This window comes from Myotis myotis, unplaced genomic scaffold, assembly GCF_014108235.1.
Source record: "Myotis myotis isolate mMyoMyo1 unplaced genomic scaffold, mMyoMyo1.p scaffold_m19_p_53, whole genome shotgun sequence".
Classification (NCBI taxonomy): Eukaryota; Metazoa; Chordata; class Mammalia; order Chiroptera; family Vespertilionidae; genus Myotis; species Myotis myotis.
In genome coordinates, this window is record NW_023416361.1 from 205384 (window position 1) to 219834 (window position 14451).

The 14451-nt window shown below is 45.2% G+C and overlaps 1 protein-coding gene across 3 annotated transcripts in view; it reads right to left on the minus strand.

Annotated features, from left to right (window-relative positions):
* Positions 1 to 14451, minus strand: part of ARHGEF12 (Rho guanine nucleotide exchange factor 12) — a 208459-nt gene that overhangs the window by 175157 nt on the left and 18851 nt on the right. The window contains exon 1 of one of the 3 annotated variants that reach the window (XM_036311229.1): positions 11091 to 11181. The exons of the other annotated variants lie outside the window; for them this stretch is intronic. The gene's annotated coding sequence lies outside the window, so the exon portion shown is untranslated. Of the gene's footprint in view, positions 1 to 11090; positions 11182 to 14451 lie in introns of those variants that run through there. 3 annotated transcript variants of the gene reach the window in all.

Here is a 14451-nt window from a genome sequence, read left to right on the forward strand (position 1 = left end):
CATGCACCAGTGCGACGCCCATGCTGCATAACTAGCACATCTTCACAGCTAGGCTTGCTCTGCTCCGAATGTAAGGATGGCGTTGTGATGAATAAAATACAACTCATTTGAAAATATGAATTCATTGTAGCTTTTGGTATTTATTCAGTTTGACAAGACTATATCTCTATCTGCTATCAGGTGGATTCCTGTTTTGTTTTTTACTTTGAACAGAAATAGTCTCTCTCACCTATTCTGTGCCCTACTTTGTTACTTGGCATCAAAGTGATATTACATTTGTCTCAAAAGGTCTGCTCCCCAAACAGCCCCTTCAGATTCTTGCTGCATCTTTCCTGGAGAAGAGGCACAGACCCCTGGATTAGTCCAGGGACAGGTGTGTCCTCTCTTCTCTGCTCACCCGGTTCACATACAAACTCTTCACTTCTAGTCCAAACTCCCATGTGGCTTCCTTGCTATATATAAATTCATCCTCAGAAGTTGAGAGAGAACACGTAACTAGAGTTACAAGGACATTTTGTTACAACTTTGATTATTATACTGAAAAACTGTACCTAACCTAAATACTTACAGAAGTGAACTGGTTAAATCAATTAGCCATATCACAAAGCACTTCGTAGCTATCAAAATTATTTAGAGGTCTGTTTTTTTCAAATCTTATTTGGAAGTTCAATATATAAAATAAAAGTTAAGCTGCTCTGACATATAAGGAACCTAGAGCTCCCAACTGTCCACTTTTACTCTCTAAGGGACCTCATTTGAACCCCTAGGATTCTATGCAACACAATTTAAAACTGGTGCTATAGTGAAATATTTAATAATGTAAAATTATGTTGATGTTTTAAGTTAAAAAATTTACCAAACAGTATATCCAGTATGCTTTAATTTTTATAAAGAAATGTTATACACTATGTGTCTACTTTATACAAATACAGAAATATATCTCTATCTTGACCAAAGACGGGAAATATTCATAAAAATGCTGGTTATTGAGCTGATGGGTGGTTTTCTCCTATAAGTTTAATGACATTCAATGTTACTTTTAAGTCTATGGGACATTTTTCAATAATTTTCGTAGAGTGTGAGGTATGGACAGAAGTTTACTTTTTTACATGTGGGGATCCTATTGCTGTTCCTAGGCCCTATCAGCAGACAGAGCTTGGAGATTTACACACATCCACAATTGTTTCTCTATCTATCCCTCTGCATATAAAACTCCAAACCATATTTCAATTTAAATTGTTAAATTTATTGGCATAAAGTTACTCATAATAGTGCCTTATTGTCCTCTTAATATCTGTACATGCAATGACGCCACTTCTTTTACTTCTGAATTGGTAATGTTTACCTTCTCTTTTATTTTTGACCAGCCTGGTTACAGGATTAACAATTTTATTGATACTACATGCCTGGTGCACAAATTCATGCACAGGTGGGGTCCCTCAGGGTGGCCTGTGAGGATTGGGGCCCAACTTGCGCCCCAAGGTTCACATCCCCAGCCTCACATCCCCACCTGGCACCCCGCCGAGGCCTGGTGCTGCCCCCTTACCTGCTCCACCATCCCGCTTGCGGGGTGATCAATCGGGGCTGGGTCCCCCACCCGGCTCCCTCAGCACCTTGGAGCTGAGTGGTGGCCCCACTCCCCGCCACTGCCGCTGGTCGCCATTTGTGGGGTGATAAGGGGGCAATCAGGCCCCCACTCATACCTGCTGCCCGCTCACCTGCTCCCACCATCTCGCAGCTCTCCTTGGGGCCCAACAGGGCCGGCAGCACCTCCACTGCCCCCTGCTGCCAGCACTGCGTTACCAACACCCGCCATGTTCCACGCCTCCCCCTGGTGGTCAGCACACATCATAGCGAGCGTCGAACTCCCATTCAAACTCCCAGTCGAACAATTTGGATATTAGGCTTTTATTATATAGGAGTCTCAAAAGCAGCTTTTGTTTTGATTTTTTTCTTATTTTTCTATTTCATTGCCTCCTACTCTTATTTTTAATATTTTTCTTCTGCTTATTTGATTTCAATTTGCTCGTTTTACTAGTTTCTTCAAATGAAAGTTGATGTCATTAACTTTAGATCTTTCCTCTTTTCTAATAGGTGCTTAATGCTAAAACTTTCTAAGTAATGCTTTAGGGGCATCCCACAAATTCTAATATGCTATGTTTCGATTTTCATTCAGCACAAAATAATTTCCCATTTCCTTTTTATTTCTACTTTGACCTATGGAGTCTTTAGAATTGTGTTAATTGCCAAATATCCGGGGATTTTCTAGAGATTTTTCTTTGTTGTTGTTGTTAATCCTTACCCGAGGATATTTTCCATTGATTTTTAGAGAGAGTAGAAGGGAAGGAAAGAGGGAGAGAGGCCGGGGGGGGGGGGGGGGGGGATGGAAGGAAGAGGGAGAGAGAGAGAAAAACATCTATGTGACAGAGACACATGGACTGGTTGCCTCCTGTACCCGCCCTATCCTGGGCCAGGGACTGAACCTGCAACCCAGGTACATGACCAGGAATCAAACCTACAAACCTTCAGTGCGTGAACCAACACTCTAACCAATGAGAAACACTGGCCAGGGCTAAGCCTTTTAATTTCCCAAAACTTATTTTAACGCCCAGAATATGATCTACCTTAATAAATATCCCATGTGCACTTGCTAAAATAACGTTTATTATGTTGTTGGCTAAAATTTTCTATAAATGCAATTTTCTATAAATGCAAATATTAAACTGGACAACTAACTGTTAAGTATTCTATATCCTTGATGATTTTTGTCTACTTTCAACTATCAAGAGATACTGTAATCACTGATAATGATTGTGGATTTGTCTATTTGTCCTTGCAGTCATGTCAGTTTTTATTTCATGAATTTTGAAGTTCTGCTATTAGGTGCATAAAGGCTTAGAACTGTGAATTTTTTTATTTTTTTTTTAGAGAGAGAGAGAGAGAAGAAGCGGGGGGGGGGGCGGAGAGAGAAACAAAGGGAGGGAAAAAGGAAAGGAGGGAGGGAAAGGGAGAAGAAGGAAAGAGAAAGAAAAAAGAGAGAGAGAGAGAGAGAGAGAGAGTATCTATGTGCTGTCCCACCCATTCACACCACTGGCTGACACTTGGCATGGGCCTTGACGGGGCTTGAACTTGCAATCTTGGCATGGTTGATGCTCTAACCAAGTGAACTACCTGGTCAGGGCTATATTTCTTTTTTTACTAACCCCTTTATCATCATGAAATGACCATCTTTATCCTTAATAATATTTTTGCTCTGAAACTAAACAAGCATTCATTAATTATTAATATTCTGAGGGGTTAACCAGCTTTCAAAATGTTGCAAACATTATAACTCCTATCACTAAGATAGAGATAAATTAACTGGAACTTCAGAGTGTGCTGAAAATATTTTTGATCTATCTTTTCTAAGCAGAGAAGTCTGTACCACTAAACACCTTTTAGTGTCAGAAACTATGATCTTGGGTCTTTCTGTCTACAAGAAAATAACTTCCACCATGAAAAACACCTTAGGAGAAAGTAAAAAAGCCCACAGCATTTTATACCATGTCTACTTTTCACATTCATGCCTCTGTTCCTGAATTCACAGAGATGAATGGAAAAATAAAATTTTAAAAAGCAGAAAGCAATTCCACCAATGCCATCACATAGTAATCGGCAGCTTCTTCTTCATATTTATAACCATCATTTTAGCTGACAACAGCAAAATAACCACAAACTGAGCAAAGAATAAATAATTCAAATGATTAGATCTAGATTAGATCTAATCTAAGAGTTTTAGATGCCTTTTCCAAATGATTATATATTCCAATTTAACTTCAAATAAGAAACAATCATGAAGATTGCTTTGTAAAAACATTCCCTTCCCCACTGGAAGATTCCTCCCTGCAACCCCCAATATCCCATCCAGTGTCCCTTGGGTGTAAAAGGGAAAAACCATCCTGAGGCTTCAGATAATTAAATCACAATTTACAGAACAATAAAGTCCCCAGCTAAGATTTGAGAGAAGCCATGCCAATTCAGTTCTAAAAAACGTAAAAGAAGGACGTTGCTTCCTTTCCTATTGAAAAAAAAAAAAAAAAAAAATACCCCTGCAATGCAGGATATTGAAACCTTTGTTCTCAAGCTAAGCGATTAAAGCACAGGTTTTCAAAACCAGCAATTTTCTTCTCGGAGGTCAAATTGGGCTTTTTAAAAGATGAAGATACCTTAAAAGCTATTGTAAGAATAATAATGCAAAAATATCCTTTTTCTTTTCTATTGTATTCCTCTGTTACAGGCACATCCCTTTCACTGAAGCTATTTTTCTACCATTTTGCTCCCTTTCACACACCACAGAGAACACAAAGACTGCTCTGCATTACCTGGGTCACTGGACAAAGCAGCAAGCAAGTAAACGCTCAAAAGGTTCATTTCCATGGAGCAGAGGAGAAGGAAATCCTCACCAAAGCACCCCTCTCAGGCTTTTCCTTCACATACACCGTGGGATCCTTGGAAAGGCACGTGGCTGGTGGCATTGCGGAGCACGAGGGAGGATAGAAACCCCACCTCTCCTCCCACCCGGCACCCACCACCTCCGCTGCAGCCCGGCTGACACTGAGAGGGGACGGCCCTGTGAAAGGTACAGACGTGAGAAAGGCAGCACCGACTCAGCCGACTCAGCCCACAATTGTCTGAGCCCGAGAGCCAACCAGCTCCCAAAGTTAACAGTACCAGCTCAAGACCCAATGATAGAGCCACGAAATATTAACCTTTGTTAGAACTTCCTGAATAAAGTATAGTTTTTAGAAAAACGCGTAGTGTCTCTGCCAACAATGGAGATCCTCCAATATTTTAAAGTTCTGTTGTTGCTATGGCTCATTTCCCTAAAGCCAAATAAACCAAATCAATTGTTATTTTAAAAAGACTCCTTTTTTTGGTAGTGTGACCCCTTCAAAGATAATTTAGGATAGAAAGTGGGAATGGGGAAACATAAAAAATGGAAGGAGAGAAAACATTTTCTGCCTCAATAAGCCTAATCAAACTTGTAAGCAAGGCTGGAGGATTGAAATTTCTTCATGCTATGCTGTCAGTTTGTGTTTGATTACAATAAATCTTTCTCATCCCTAATAACGCCCCAGGCACTCTAAACTAGTATCCCTGGCACTTACGTAAAACAAGGGAGGGACAAGAGACACACTCACTCAATCTAATCCCTAGAAGCCCTGTAATTTCACTAACACTGTAATTTGCTTCATGCACTGCTCTCTACAAATGCATCGCCATCTGAGGAGACTCATTTAGGCGCTCCTTTCCTTTCCTGAAACATCAATCCACCTTGACAATATGCACACACATAATTCCTGGGATCAATATATTAGTAATAATGAAAAATATATTCTTTGTTTTATAAAACATATTCCCTAAAATATGTTAATGTATCTAACTTTAAGTTAAAACCCAGTAATCATGTCACTTACATAAATTACTTCGTTTATAAGTTCACAGAACCCCAGAACCATAATTAGTGACCTTTGGCGAATCAGCTTCCAAAACACCACACAGTGGCAAATGCAGTTTGTCAAAAGTAAACAAAATTAGAACCAAAGGACAGATAGATTTCGTAGATTCTCTAAACAAGACCAAAGACTTAATAATCTTCTTGGGCAATACTAAGTAACTAACTTATTGAATTTATGGTTTATTAGTACTTAGTAGAAAAGTAGCGATACTACTTATCATACTTGGATGTTTATAGCAGCTTTACTCATAATTGCTAGAAGTAAGTAAGAGGTCTTTAAATGGGGGGAAAGGTAACGAAATTATGACTCATCCATTGAATGGAATACTCTAACAATTTAAAAAGTACAAACTATTAATTCACACAATACAGATAAATCTTAAATGCATTTTACTATGTTAAAGAAAACATTTGTAAAATCCAAAGATTTTCATATCATTCTATTCATATAACATTCTGGAAAATGCAAAATTAAGCCTGGCCAGGTGGCTCAGTTGGTTAAAGCATCGTCCCAATACACCAAGGCTGCAGGTTCACTACCTGGTCAGGGCACATACAAGAAGCTATCAATGAATGCTTAAATAAGTGGAACAACAAACTGATGTTTCTCTCTCTCTCTCTCTCTCTCTCTCTCTCTCTCTCTCTCTCTCTCTGAAATCAATCACTTAAAAGGATTCAACAAAAAACGGATTAGCATTTGCTGAGACTACAAAGGGGACACAGGGGAACATTTAGAGTACAGATCCCTCCTGTAGGTGCTGGGGTTAGGGTGGTGGGAACAGAACTCTGTCAGAACCCACAGAACACTGTGAAGTGTTCAATGGATGCTGACAAAACAACAACCAAAACCATCAACAAGATGCTGGAAGACTCCAAGATGAAACGTGGACTATGACAAATAAATCTACCTACATCATAAATTATGGCAGAACTGCATTGAAAGAGTGAGGGGAATGAGCTGGCCTAACTAACTGGAAAACAACGTTCTGACTGGAAACTATAAAGCTAATGACAAAAATAAACACTATACTCTAGTTGGAAAATTTGTGTCTTGTGAGCACATGAGTTAGCAGTTCTGAAATAGCTTTTCATGTACACTGGACTTCAACAAATAAGTAAATGGGTACTACATGGTTGGAGCCAGGTTTTTCACCATCAGATTGCAAAATCATGTGCATACAAGAAAGGAAGGAGAACCAAGACGGCGGCATAGGGTACGGACCTGTGCATGCTGCCTCCCACAACAACATCGAGACTACGCACTATAAAACAAACAGTTGTCATTCAGAACCATGGGAAGGCTGGCCCAGTGGAAGCTCTACAACTGGAAGGAAAGAAAGAAGAGCACTGAGACTGAGTAGGATATGCAGAGGCGCCAAGAACAGAGGTACGGGGGTGCGCGCCAGGCGGACTGCAACTGGATGCGCGGTTTTTTTCAATCGGAAGGGGTTACAGACTCTCAAATCCACTGAGCTTGTTTGGGGCGGGATCCTGAGGTCCCAGACCCCTACGGGGAGAGGCGGGACGGCCTTGGAGGGGGTAGGAGAGCGAGGGAGGCTTTCTCACAGAGCTGTTCACCGGCGCTAGGGGATGCGGAGACGCGGAGGGAGTCACGGAGAGGTGAGGCATCTAGGAGACGCCATTGCCCTTTGCTCCGCCCTGGTGACTCCTGGAGACCCCGCCCTACTCAATTTACATCCCCACCCAAGCTGTGCCAGTGGCACAAAGAGAACCTCCTGGGCTTTTGCAGCCCAACCCAAAAAACGGTAGACTTCAACTCCTCACATACATAAGGGACACACTCAGGAAGCAGAATCAGATTCGGAGGAAGCCAGAGCCGGACCCGGCTGGGCCGGCGATGTGGAACCGCTGTACCAGCAAACGCACAAGCAGGTCCACCAGATCCAGTCTCACATGGAATGCCGGGAGAAGGCAGACAAGCAGTCTGTGCACTTAGTAGGGAACAAAATCCAAGCAAGCATACCAGATATTCAGCCACCAAGAACGCCTAGAGATTTTGTTGAGCTTGTTTGGGGAGGGACTCTGAGGTCCCAGACCCCTATGGGGAGAGACAGGACGGCCTTGCAGCGGGTCGGAGAGCGAGGGTGGCTTGCTCGCGGAGCTGCTCGCTGGCCTCAGGGGCGCGAAGATGTGGAGGGAGTCACAGAGAGGCAAGGAGTCTTGGAGACGCCATTGCACTTTGCTCCGCCCTGGTGATTCCCGGAGACGCCGCCCTACTCAATTTACATTCCCACCCAAGCTGTGCCAGTGGCACAAAAGGAACCACCTGCGCTTTTGCATCCCAACCCAACAAACTGCAGATTTCAACTCCTCGCATACATAAGGGACACACTCAAGAAGCAGAATCGGGTTCAGTGGAAGCTAGAGCCGGACCCGGCTGGGCTGGCGACGTGGAACTGCTGTACCAGCAAACCCACAGGCAGGTCCACCAGATCCAGTCTCACATGGGACACTGGGAGACGGCAGACAAGCAGTCTGTGCACTTAGTAGAAAACGAAATCCAGGCAAGCATACCAGATATTCAGCCACCAAGAATGCCTGGAGATTTTGTCCAGTAAGGAGCCGTCCAACAAAAGACAGAATGCCAAACTTCGTGTTGCTGAGCCGGCCCCCGTGAGGCTGTGACGGCCCCCATGGGGCTGAGACGGCCCCCGTGGGGCTGAGACGGCCCCCGTGAGGTTGAGACGGCCCCCGTGAGGCTGAGACGGCCCCGGTGAGGTTGAGATGGCCCCGGTGTGGTTAAGAAGGCCCCAGTGAGGTTGGGACGGCCCCTGTGAGGCTGGGACGGCCCCAGTGAGGCTGAGACGGCCCCTGTGAGGCTGACAGGGCCCCGGTGAGGTTGAAACGGCCCCGGTGAGGTTGAAACGGCCCCTGTGAGGTTGGAACGGCCCCGGTGAGGTCGGAACGGCCCCGGTGAGGTCAAAATGGCCCCACTCCCGGTGAGGTTGAGATGGCCCCAGTGAGGTTGGGATGGCCCCTGGGAGGCTGGGACGGCCCCTGGGAGGTTGAAACGGCCCCTGTGAGGCTGCGACGGCCCCTGGGAAGCCAAGAAAAATGCCATATGATCTCACTCATTTATGGATAATAAAGACCATTATAAACTGATGAACAAAAATAGATACAAAGGCAGAGCAGCATTGAACAGACTGTCAAACTACAGTGGGAAGCCTGGGGAGGGGCAGGGGATAAGAGATCAACCAAAGGACTTATAGGCATGCATATAAGAATAACCAACGGACACAAGACACTGGGAGGTAGGGGAGGCCGGGGGAATGTCAAGGCTGGGGGGAGACATGTGTAACACTCTGTAATACTTTAAGAAATAAAACAAAATTAAATTTTAAAAAAAAAAAAGGAAGACTAGACCACAGAACCCTGTGGTACTGGATTAAAATCAGAGACATCAATATGAACTCATGTTTAACATACATACACACGGACACAGAAACAATTCTATAGATATCTGGATACGTGTGTGTGTGTGTGTGTGTGTGTGTGTGTGTGTGTGTGTGTGAATAGCTTAGTTCAATCCCTTGGGAAGACATAAAAGTAATGGCACCTCAATAACAATGAGCACACCCAGCACCCACGTTTTGGGTTCTAAATACCATCCCCCAATAAAAGGAATCAGTCCCTTGGAAAAGGGTTAGTCTAAAACAAGGGTGACGAAAATACAAGATGGCCCTGGGGCATCTTCTGGAGCCAGAAAGTAGGTAAATGGTCCAAAAGCAAATGGATGGAGCAAGTGCCAATCTGAAAGCTTTTCTAATGCTCAAAGTTACAAAAACATGAGCAACAAAATAAAAATAAAGTATTGGATTAGAACTCAAAGTATAAAATAAATATACATTAGTTTATACTGATATAAATAATTGAATAGAGGAAAACACATTTTCTTTTCAGAAGGATTCCAAATCATACATGTGGATACTTCCTCCCCCCCAACCCCCAAGTGTAGATTGGACTTCAGTGACTTGCTTCTAAAAATTAGAGTATGGAAAGAAAGAAAAAGTAACTTAAAAAAAAATTGATTTCAGAGACAGGAAGGAAGAGGGAGATAGAGATAGAAACATCAATGATGAGAGAGAATCATCAATCAGCTGCCTCCTGCATGCCACACACTGGGATAGAGCCTGCAACTCTGGCATGTGCCCTGCCTGGAAATCAAATCATGAGCTCCTGGTTAATAGGTCAATGCTCAACCACTGAGAAACACTGACTGGGCAAGAAAGAGTAACTTTAGAGTGAAGAAATCTGACAAACACCACCTTAGCCAAGTAGTCATGGTTAATATGATGTGATATGGATGTCATTTGGACATCATATACCGCTGATCTGATTAAATAAAAAGGGCACTTTTGCCTCTGTTGTATTCTTTCCAAAATGCATAACCCTGATAATGAGAAACAGCAGCAAACTCAGACTAGAGCATAGTCTAAAAATATCTGGCCAGTACTCTGCAAGGCTGTTAAGGTCATGAAAAACAAAGTAAAACTGAGAAACTGTTACCAGAAGACACTGGGGACACACAAAAACCAAATGCATTGTGATATCTTAGACTGGACCCTAAAATAGAAAGTGACCAAGGAAAAGCTGTTGGGACCCAAATAAAGTCCAGTTTAAAGTAGTTTAGTTAATACCAATGTCAGTTTCTTAGTTTTGACAGGTGTACTATAGTGATGTAAGATGTTAACAATGAGAAAACTAGGTGTGAAATACACTATTTATACTATTTTTGTAACTTTTCTGTAAATCTAAAATTATTCCCAAACTAGAGGCCTGATGCACAAATTTGTGCACAGGTGGGGTCCCTCCTGGCCAATTGGGGCCATCTCGCCCAGTCTCAATCGGGGCTGATTGGGACCAGCCAGCCGGGGACAGACCACAGGAGATTGGCCAGCCACAGGCAGTTGGCTGTGGGAGTGCACTGACCACCAGGGGGCAGCTCCTACATTCAGCTGCCCCTGGTTCAGTGCACACGAAAGCTACCGGCTAGTCATCCGGTCAGTTACACTTTCATATATATAGATAATAAAGTCAGATATTAGGTGCTCCTGGGTAGTGACACCAATTGTGGATAAAAACACCCTCCCCCCCGCCCACAAAAACCCTTCAGACTCAGGTGATTTCACTGGTGAATTCTCACAAACATTTAAAAGGAAAAATATTAACAACCTACACACATCTTTCATTGATAAATAGATGGCCCTTCCCAACTTATTTTCTGAGACCAGCATTACCCTGATATCAAAATGAGGCAATGGGCCCAACTGGTATGGTTCAGTGGTTGAGCATCAACCTATGGACTAGGAGGTCACAGTTTCATTCCCCATCAGACCACATGCCCCAGGTTGTGGGCTCGATCCCTAGTAGAAGGCATACAGCCAATCAATGACTTTCTCTCATCATTGATGTTTCTATTTCCCTCTCTCTCTCCCCCCCTTCCTCTCTAAAATCAATAAATGCATATATTTTTTTGAATGAGTCAATGGCATTACAAGAAAATGAAAAGCCAAATACCTAGTGAACACAATGTAAAATCTTCATCAAAATATTAGAAAACCAAACTTACCAATAATAAATAATAACTAAATGGGGCTTAACCCAGGAATGTAAGGTTGGCTCAACATTCTAATTCAATATAATTCGCCATTATCACCTGTCTGAAAAAGAAAAACCATATTATCATCTCCACAGATGCAGCAACAGAGTTTCACAAAATTCACTCATCCTCTATAATAAAAGCCTAATATGCTAAGTGTACGGTCAGCCGTTCAACCAATCAAAGTGTAATTGCTAATGATATGCTAAGGCAGCTCCATCACTTGCTATGATGTGCACTGACCAACAGGGGGCAGATGCTCCAACCAGTAGGTTAGCTTGCTCCTGGAGATCCAGCCAATCAGGACTGAGTGAGATGGGACAGACATGCCCTGGAGCCCTCCTGCGGTTCCCCCCTGGCTGGCCAACCTCCCCCGTCTCTCCCCGGACCTGATTGTGCACTGGTGGGGTCCCTCAGCCTGGCCTGCACCCTCTCACAATCTGGGACCCCTCAAGGGATGTCAGAGAGCCAGTTTGGGCCCGATCCCACATGCCAGGCTGAGGGACCCCACTGGTGCACAAATTCGTGCACTGAGCCTCTAGTTAATGACAAAATCTCTGACAAACTAAGATAGAAAGTAACTTTTCAAAACTGATAAAGGGCATCTATATAAAACAAACACAAAACATCATACTTAATAGTAACAGAATGAATGCCTTTCCCCTAAAATCAAGAATACAAGGATGTCTACATGACTACTCTCACAAGTTCTAGTAAGCATGACGGCCAGAGGAGCAAGGTAACCTATATATAGAGAAGGCTAATTATGTTAAACGTCTGACCAGTCACTATGATGCACACTGACCACCAGGGGGCAGACGCTCAATGCAGGAGCTGCCGAGCTGCAGTGACTTAGCAGCAGTTCTCGGGTGACGCATCCCAGAACCAGAGAGGAGGGAGCCCAATTCCTTGTGGGGCCACGCGATTCCACCTTCGGCCATGGGTTATGTTGTTGCTGGGGCACTGTTGGCCCCAAATCCGGTTTACGGCACACTTGCGTTTGTGTTCCACACCCTGTACGACAGCAACTTTGCAGAGTGCCCTCTCACACTCCGGGACCCCTCAGGGGATGTCTGAAAGCTGGTTTTGGCCCAATCCCCACGGGCCACGCTGAGAGACCCCACCTGCTAGAGGGACCCTGCTCACTCTGCAGACGCCAGGGAGGGACCGCAGGAGGCTGGCTCCAGGGCCTGTCCAGCCCATCTCACCCAGTCCCGCCCCGTTGGCCATCTTCTAATTTCCTTTCAATGTGCACGAATCTGCGCACCGGGTCATTAGTAATATATAAAAGGCTTACGGGCTGAAAAGAAAGAAAGTACTTGTCTTTAACCACAGATAACATGATTTTCTATGTAAAAGATCCACCTGAATCTATAAATAAAAACTTGTGGATAAGTTTAGCAAGGTAATAGTACATAAAAATCAATATACAAAAAGCAACAGTATTTCTATACACTAGCAACAAATTAAAAATTAACTGTAAATACCACTTAAGATAACCTCAAAACACATGAAATAAGAGAGATGAAGTTAAACCCTAAACTGAAAACTATAGAATCTTTTGAGAGAAATTAAAATCTCAAAGAGCAATGTTTCTGCCTGGTTTTCTCTAAAGCTGAGATGGCAGCCCAGCACCTCCTGTCTGAAGAGTGTGAGATTCCTATTAGTCATGTGGCACCTTATGAGCTGCCCAATCAGTGATGCTATTTATCTACTAGAGGCCCAGGGCACAAATTTGTGCACAGGTGGAGTTCCTCGGCCTGGCCGGCAATCGGGGCTGATGGAGGCCATCTCGCCCAGTCCCAATCGGGGCCAATTGGGGCCAGCCGGCTGGGGGAAGGGACCATGGGAGGTTGGCTGTGGGAGCACAATGACCACCAGAGGGCAGCTCCTGCATTGAGCACCTGCCCCCTGGTGGTCAGTGCATGTCATAGCAACTGGTAGACCAGTCATTCGGTCCACCAGTTGTAATGGTCGCTTAGGCTTTTATATATACTAGAGACCTGATACATGAAATTTGTGTAAGTGGCTCAGCCCCGCCGCAGTCGCAGCCACGGCTTCCTCCAGAAGGTTGTCCAGAAGGATGTCCAGTCTAATTAGCATATTACACTTTTATTATTATAGATAGACTAGAGGCCTGGTGCACAAAAATGTGTGCACTCAGTGGGCATCCCTAAGCCCAGCCTGCCCCCTCTGTCTGGGAGCCCTCACAGGATGTCCTACTGATGTCCCTGTGGGGAGCGGGCCTAAGCCGCAGTCTGGCTTCCCTCTGTGGAAGGCAACTGGCCGATCAGGTATATAGATACTTTCTGAACGCAGCACAGACTCCTTCCTTATTTCTTTCCTCTGCGGTTGGAGAATAGGGGACTAAAAGGTGGAGACAGAACTGTGGCCAGGCCTGGGGCTCTTGTAGGCAGCAGAAAGAAGGAGAGGGCTGGGGAAAGTCTAGACACGGTTTTCTTCAATTGTCCTCTCTTCCTCTGGGCCCCTCACTCTGTTCATTCCTTGTCGTGGTGGACACTTGGGCCTCGGACTGACAGGAGCCCAGCAACAATGGAGTTCAGCCCCCTCACTTTTCAGCTGAACATACAATCGCCTCACACTCCAAGTGGAGCTGTTTTCAAGTGGCTAAAGTGCTGGCAATTCGTGCCTCCGGCCTTTCCCCTCTCGGGTTTCCTCCTTGGGTCAGGTGCAAACTTCACCAAGACACCGGAGCAACTCTGCCCTGGTAGTTCTGCACCAGCCCCTGCCAGGGCCCGGCCGGGCACTCTTCCTTGAGGTCTCTGGGTCCATAGTCTGAACTCAGGGAGGTCATCCAGAGCCCGTTCCCCCGGACAGGTGGGGCAGGGGGGCTAGCTTGAAGAGCTGGAGGAAGATGGCAGAGTAAGAGTTGGTATGAACCGGCGCCTGCTTAGCCAGACTTCCTAAGCTCCCCACTGGGCCCAGGCTGGGCCCCTTCCCCACACCAGGCGGATCCCAGCTGAGGTCCCTTCCCTGAACCCAGTGCTCTCCTCCCTGTTCTACCACTGGGGGAAGGGAACAGCTCACCTGCTTGGACCCTGCCAACCGGGCGGGCTGAGGCACAGGCCAGGTGGTGCAGCCTAGGGTGCTGGTGGCTGCGAGCCTTCTCCCCATCCCTGAAACGTGGGGCGGGGTTGCAGCAGCTCACAGCCACCCCTGGGCACCATGCATGGAGATAACCGCTCTCTACTGAGCCACCTGCCCCTCCACCCGGGCCTGTGGGGGTTGGGGTGGCCTTGGGCTCCCACTGGCCCCACTGAAGCCAGACTTGGCTTGGCTGGCCACCCCCGCCGCCCGAGGGCTGCACATG